Source organism: Rhodnius prolixus, unplaced genomic scaffold (assembly GCF_049639745.1).
Source record: "Rhodnius prolixus isolate KJV_2025 unplaced genomic scaffold, Rpr scaffold_4, whole genome shotgun sequence".
NCBI classification, from domain to species: Eukaryota; Metazoa; Arthropoda; class Insecta; order Hemiptera; family Reduviidae; genus Rhodnius; species Rhodnius prolixus.
Genome location: NW_027411614.1, coordinates 3,745,370 through 3,753,576, shown reverse-complemented (window position 1 = coordinate 3,753,576; position 8,207 = coordinate 3,745,370). Strand labels below are relative to the sequence as shown.

The window sequence follows — 8,207 nt, the reverse complement described above, 5'->3', positions numbered from 1 at the left end:
TCATTCACACTTATTGTAGTACGGTAGTATTTTACATACAAAATCTTAGTTAATTCTGTTTATAACAAATTAAACCATTCTGCAACTAACTCGGAAAATCTAATTTTAACCATCTATTGCACAAAATAACAACTTTTTATTCAGATTCAAAGGAAAATATTTAATTTATCGGAATAAAGGTTTAATTGATGTTAAAATGCTCTAGATGTAATCAATAATGGATAAGATAACATGAAGATCAGCTCCATAAGGTAACATGGTAAGTATGGAGATTTCATCATTGATTTATTTGAATGTTGAAATAGTTGCGAATTATCTCAAATTATTTGCAATAAATAATAGTTAAGACTACCTGAAGTAGAATTCTACAAATTAACAGGGTACCTTCGAAGATTTCCTGATTTGTTTCATGAACGAAATGTAGAAATTAGATGTAAAATACCTCAACTTATGTAGGAGTGCTGCTGGATGTAAAGAAGGACCATGATCAAGAATAGGCAGCGAAGGGAAGAAAGAGTCCTTGAGCAAAGAAACTGGATGGAGAAAAATCATACTACATTTTAAAACACATAACTTTTATTTTTTAATGCAATTTTGATACTGAAACATTAGCCTAGCATAGCCTCTAAAACAGTCCACTATATGGGACCCAAGACTTCAATATGAACAATTAACATTGCAACAGAATAACCAATTTTGAAGATATATTTATCACGTAGAAGTTGAAATGTTGTAAAGGAGATTTAATCTGAGTAAGCTTCATAATTAATATTTCGTTACAGGTAGGTATTACATAATGTAAAGCCAGGACAAAAGTAATTTAGCACACTTCACTTGGCATATATAAGACAAACCGAACATATTATCTCTTTTATATAATTTTAATAGTATAATCTGATAATTTATCAAATACCTATGTGAAGAAAATTGTTTTAAACATTGTTTTAATTTTTCGGTGAAATAATAAATAATTAAACTTAAAGACGGCAGAGGAAGGGGAGCAAAGTGAAGAGTAAAAAGCCTACTTCTAAGCTAAAAGGAATTTATTTATACTTTATATTGCATAGAAATATTGAGAAAACCAGTGAACTTGGAGGTGTTCCAGCCATGCACATGCAATTTTATGTAAGATTAAGAACTTACTTGTTTTTTAACCAATTTTGCACTTAGTTTCCTTATTTTTGTAGAATATTAGTTTCATTATTCTCTCCCAGGTAGTGTCTTTGGAAGTTATAACTGTGTTTAACCCAAAGTTGGTTACTACTTATTCTACTGACTCCAGTTTACCTCTCTAACCTAGGGAACAGTTGCTCTCCGACCGCCGAAGCGATAACATCTCCCTAACCATTACCCAACATCATGATTCTTTTTGGAAGAGATGTGATGAGTGTTAGACTAGACTAGATAACATTGTTTGGAGCGACGAGCGACCTATTTATTATTCAAGTCGTACTGACGAGAATTTATTTTTGCTGGCGTATATATAGAGAAAGGTTACAGCACTGCTGTGTGGTAGCTTCTTCTGGAACGATTTTTTCACCTGCCTGATTTTTTTGGAACTATATTTTTATTTTTTACTTTAATTTCTTTCAATTAAGTTATTATTATTTCTTTATTAAGTTTCTCTGTTAGTTTTAAACGGTTTTTAGCAATTCTATTTTTATTTTATTGATTTATATATGTATTTATATTTTTTGTATAATAGTATGTAAAATATGAAATCAATGTAAAAACAAAATAGGTATGCAAATAAATAGATTTTTTTTCAAGTTAAAGGTTTTTATTTATTCTCCTACTAAATAATACTTTTTATTTTCACTATAAGTCAAAAAATCATTTAATAAGATTGTGATACAAACATGCAACTTACCTATTATACCTAAATATTACATTTTTTTAAGTAATTGATTCATAAAAAAAGTTGTTTGTACATACTCATTTGACTGATGTTTTCTCAACGTCTTTTTCATTTCCACTTCAGTTGATGGACGGTTTTGCAGTTATTGGCTCACACAATTGGCTGTTTTCAATCTGAAAATCATTATTCAATGAAATAAACAGTTTATAGAGTTAATCTTAAATTAATAAGCATTCTATTCAATGATATTACAAATTAAAATGCAACCATTTGTTTAAGATAATTTTGTATCTTTCAAAAATTTAAGAAATAAACCAAATATGAATGCTGAAATTTTAGTTTAAATCTTTTTAATGGATCAATCTTTTAGAACGTATTCGTAGCATTGTAAGAAATTAAATTATTTTAACATGAATTATTCCTACGTTGTAATTTTACCGTTATACTAATTTTTTTTTAGTCAATACACTCTGCCATAAATTTAAATAATTAATTTATTAAGTTTGAAAAACCAAAATAAACTATTTTTCAAATTCAATTATGTTCAAAATTATTTCATTTAATTCATAAAAGTAAAGAAACACATTTAATATCTACTGATGAAATATTATTCATAAAATTAAATAAATGTGACTGTAATTAAACCAAAACAATGATATGCACATAGCAATAATTTTGCAAAGAAAGGATTTCGCTAGATGGAAGATAAAAGATTTTGAAGTCATTATGAATGGTAAGATCAATGCGAACCGAAGAGCATTTACTATTTTAAGATTTTTGATTGTGGAGACTGAATTCGTTGGCAATTGGAAAGGTAGTAAGTACTCCACGATTTCTGTCAAAGTACAGATTGCTCCATACAGCTGCTATAGCAGTCTTTTATTGAATACAGAAAGTTTTTAGTTTTTATCAATTTTTCGAGAGAAATGTTTCAATACATGCTCTAGATCTAGATTATAATAACATAAAGAAAGTACGTTGTTTACAGGAAATCGTAAATGCTGTTCAAGAGAAAATACGTAAAATCAGATTCAGTAAATTTGTAATAAGATTGACAGATTTTCGCCAAAAGGAGCCATTAAACTAAATATCAAAATTTGAATTTTCCATTATTGATTTTCATCACACACGAAACTCGACGATTCGTAAAAATATTTATCGAAAACAAATATATCCGTCGAGAACTGAATAACATTCTACTTGTTCGTAACACCTTGTAATTATTATAGGCAACAAAAAATAATTGAATGGTAACAGTGCTTGGTGGATACAAAAGTAAAAGTGAAAAATTGAAGGGACAAGTGACATAAATAAGCAAAATACCTTACCACACCTGCTTGTAGGCCTCCGCTACTACCCTCTTCGTTCTTATATTTAAATAGTCAAAAACCATTACCAGCGAAACACAGAGCTAGTAACTTCTTATCAGTCCTATCTAAGAAGCCATTTAATTTTTCACCTGAATTGCCGAAATCACCATCATGTATAAATACCAAAGTTTCGATTATTTCACACCTTTTTCAAGCCCTAAAAATAATATATACACATTGTCATCTTGTTATTTTTTCTCACACTGGCTATATTATGCGAAGTACAATAATAAAAACATGAAACGATTCTCCCAAAATACATAAACAATTGTATGTAATACGTACTTATTATAGGTTACTTAATATCATTAAAGAAGGTTCCTTTTTATTAAATCTGTTGATTTAATGACTCCTCAGTTAAACTGTTAATGTAATATAAGTAGTCAATTTCATGTACAGGTCTAACTCGCTCTACAAGCGAATTAAGCTTATCGTACTCATCTACCTCGTCTTAGAATCTTGACTTGTGATTTTTGTTACTTCACTTATGTAGATATAGAACTAACACTTCACGAACCTTACTTTTTATAGGTCTTCGTAAAGGCTTAAGAATTTACTAATCTGATGAGGATAAGGTTACGTCCGCAGTACATATTTGTAATTTTGTCCGTAGTAGGATGTAGTTTTATTTTACTTCTTATCGGTTGAGGTGTTTCAACCATCAAAAGAGGTAGTATCACAGATTAGGTAAGTACTTCGGCTACACTACTCTACCCCGGCCGCACTGCACTAACTAACTGAGCTGACTGAGTAGAAAGGTTACGTGGTGTTATCCAAAATATTAACGAATTGTCAAACATAAATATGTAAAAATTATGAATTAAAATAATTTAAATCTAGTGCATGTTAAAACGAAATGTTTTTTTTTTAAATTTTGAGCGAGTAATATTTTAGAACTGAAAAGTTAAAAATGTATTTTATGGTGGGAGGGGGAACGAAATTTAAAATATGGCATTTTCACTGTGACATAATTATTGTTAAATAAAATAGGGATAAATATGTTAGCCAAAAATGCGAAATGAGTAATATCTTCAATTTTTCTCCTAACTACACTGGAACGCTCCGGTTTCTAATATCTAAATTTTGGTGTACATCTTATCATTTAGCCAAAATACCACTTTAAATTGGATGCATAATTTAACATTTTGTATGCTACCGTATTGTGTAAATAATCTATTTAAACGTTTACTTACTGAATAAATTAACTTTCACTTTGAAGCAATTTAATTTTTCTCCCATTTTCCTTTGTTCGCAGTTTTCATTAAGTTTCCTTGCTTGTAATGTTTGCAAATTTGTACAATTGGATACAAATCATTTGTAATATTCACTTTAGCAATCCGTCAAATGTTTGCAGGAACAAAAGTGAAAATAATTGATTTAACTGTGGTGGGAACTAGTAAAATGAACGTTTTTAAAAAGTATGACTCTACTGCGCACTTAAAATAAATAGGCCACACCTCCATGGGCTATTTTAAAGATTAACCTAAGTTTTTATACTTTATCTACTGAACTTTTGTTTCTAGGATGACTACTTGTTAAGCACTGAAATTGAACAAAGTAACAATGAATTTAATGGTCTTATTTTCTTTTATAAACATAAAGACAAGTTCTACTGATAACACAAAACGTTCTGGGAGGCCAAGAAAAGTTTCTGTGAAAGGAACGCGCAATCTGGTGCGGCAAGTTTCCAATAATCCCATGATAAGTGCGCGCCAACTCTTGAAAAGCCTCGCGTCAACTTCAGCGACTCTTGTTACGCCATAGACATCCGAAATCGCCTATATGCAGCGGGCTGCTAAGATAGAACTGCGAGGAAGAAACCATTCATTAGTGAAATCAATAGGATGAAGAGACTGGATTTCGCTCGGAAGTTTGCCAATAAGCCGCTGGAATTTTGGAAAAATATAATCTACTCTGATGACATCTAATTCAATATTTTTGGATCCGATGGTCGAAAGTTTGTTTGAAGAAAACGTTATAGGGAACTTGAAGCAAAAAATAATAAAAATTGTACAGTACGAAGTTGGCTGTGTGATGGTATGGGCCTGCAAGAGTGCTGTGGGAGGGGGAGAACTTGTCGTCATCGACGGAGTTCTTAACGCTGAAAGGTACGTGGACATACTCCGCCATAATTTGAGCAAAAGTGCTGGTAAATTGGGGATTGAAAGCGCATACTTCTTTCAACAGGATAACGATCCCTAACATGCAGCCCAAAAAACGAAGGAATGGCTGCTTTATAATGCCCGGAAACAACTTCTCACCTCTCCACAGTCTCCGTATATAAACCCTATTGAAAATTTATGGTCTTATTTGGGACGGAAAATTCGAAAATTGAACTGTTTTTCCAGAGAAGTGCTCATAACCAATTTAAAGAAATCATGGGAAGAAATCACATCTCAAGAGACACTAAACCTGGTGGAATCTTTGCCAAGGAGGCTTCAGACAATAATAAATGCAAAGGGATTGCATACAAAATATTAGGTCTTTAGTTTTGCGTTAATTATAACATTCAGACTGAGTGTATGAATACTTATTTTGCATACAATAAATTATTTTTCGGCTTTTTAATCAATTCTTTATGTTTATATAAGAAAATGAGAGTATTAAATTCATTGTTACTATCTTCGATTTCAGTGCTGAACAATTAGTCATCTAGAAACAAAAGTTCAGTAGATAAAGTAAGAAAACTTAGTGTATGAATACTTTTTTGACCCACTGTATGTACATATTATGGTTTACAAAAACTGGTTATACTTTCCAATATACTCAGTTGCTCATTATCTTTGATCATATTTCTGGATCCACAATAGTAGCACATAGTTGGAAAAATAATCGTTAGATGGCAGAAGCATGCCAGTCCAGTCGTCAACTGTAGATCCAGTTAAGAAATACCAAATGTCTTTATTTTAATTGAATTTACATTTATTTTGGAAACCACTTTTAAGTGGTAAGAACTCTCACATGCCTTTCTGTCTCTACAATCTAGAGTTCATTTTACATATGGAATCTCACGCAGAGTACCATTATCGCTAGTGTAGGGATCATGATGGACTTTGTATTCAAAATTGAAATGAGGTGGTACCTGCGAAAAAAAAAATAATACATGAAATTGGTTTATGTACCGGTATTAATCAATAAAAAAATTATCTAAATGTAGTCAATATGATGTTAATATTCAAAATTACTTAACTCGAACGATTTCATGTCTACCAGTAAATTTGTTCTTATTGAATGAACTAAATTGTGAAAGCAGTATTGGCCGTGTACAACAATTTTGAAATTACCGTTTCTTTGTTAAATATTATGACCCAAAATAATAACATTCCCAGAGATTAACAATCAAGACATTAATCTCGTATTTACACATGTCTGACTGAAGTGTGCATTTATTAATTTTATATTTTGAACGGTTTTATTACAAAGTGTATGTATATTTTTACAAACAATTAAATGTTTTGACCTAGAGAGTTTAAATAAATATATTCAATGCTTGAAATTGTAGTTTGTCGTCTGATTGTTTTAACTCTAGATTTTTTAAAAAAATTTTTTTGATCTTAATCCTAATAAACAGCCAGAGTGAAAACCAGAATTTTGAATTCGAGTTTGAACACTGGAAATATCTCTTTTGCGTTCCTTTAGCGTCCGGTTCTTTCACAGAACCGGCCTCTAACGGAGAAGAAAGCATCCAGGAAGAGAAAAATCTAAGGGAAGAATAAATACTTATTCCAATAAATTTTGTTTCTTACACAGTGTTTTACTCACAAGTAAAGAAAATATCCCACCATAACATAAGATAAAAAGGACAGTGGGATAAATTATTCTTACCATCGCTCCCTGTAAATCTGGGTGGTGAAGAAAAATGTTGATAATCCTAAAAAAATTACATAGAAAGTTGAGTATTTTTTTCTAAGACACTCATGTCCAAGGGTTCATTATCACATTTCCTATCTTGCTATCATTTACTAAGTAGATGGTGTAATTTTTTGGTCTCGCAGATGACACCAGATCACTCGGTAATTATGTTTTGGTCACAATAGAGTATCCGAAGTCACTGTATCCAATTCTGCATTCTCTAAAACGGCTCATATGATCTTATTTAAACTTGATATTATATAAAATAAAATAAAAAAATCTTTCAAACATTTTTCTTTAAACAAAACAAAATTGATTCACTCGTATTCGAAGCTTACGAGTAAAATATCTTTTAATGTGGTTCTGTACTTATATAAAATTAACGAGTGACGTGTGAGTTACTAAAACAGCGGTTTATCAGTTCTTCTGAAATTTCTTTGGAAACTCTAGTTAAAGCTAATTACCTTAAATTTATGATAATAATAACTCATTTAGAGGGCTACGATTTTTATTTGAAAAATTCATTTTAAGGCGTTTCTGGAGATACATTTCTGACAATTTCACTGAATTGCTTGGTGTTATCACCAGTACAACAATAATGGGAAGTCCAATGGTTTTTGGACGTTAAAACTTATTAGAGAAAAGAGAAGAACATTATAAAATTAAATTTCCGGAGTTGTAAGAACCCAGCTAAATTTGAACCCTGGATCTCCGCGTTGCAATCTAGTATACTCCAACCAGTGAATTCATCCCTTCCCTTTTTATGGAAGTTACTTTCTTTCAATATTCTCTTTCAATTCTTAAATAAAAACAATGTGGGAAATGTAGATTAACTAATCTACAGTAACAGTAAAAAAAATGTAATATTATTTTAACCAACTGGAGCATGTTGTTGAAGGAATTTAGATATTGTGTAAATTCTCCTACCTTCCACGTGAGTATATAAACTGTACGAAATCATTGTTAAAACGTAGTAACAGAAAATACAATCTACAATTACCATGTTCCCTAAGGTAAGGTTAATATTTTGTGCCATGTTACATTTAAAAAATTAAAACTAACAATCTTTATAAATTATTATTTTGCTTATAATCTATTCAAATGATAAATTAATTCTTTTATTTTCA

At 30.6% G+C, this 8,207-nt stretch overlaps 1 long non-coding RNA gene across 1 annotated transcript; it reads right to left on the bottom strand.

The window, feature by feature from the left end:
* Positions 1 to 686: 686 nt before the first annotated feature.
* LOC141456469 (uncharacterized) lies at positions 687 to 3,953 on the bottom strand. Its single transcript, XR_012459787.1, has 3 exons — positions 3,514 to 3,953; positions 3,187 to 3,385; positions 687 to 2,031 (listed from the first exon to the last, which is right to left on the bottom strand). It is a non-coding gene; the product is annotated as an uncharacterized lncRNA (long non-coding RNA).
* Between the last annotated feature and the right edge of the window lie 4,254 nt (positions 3,954 to 8,207).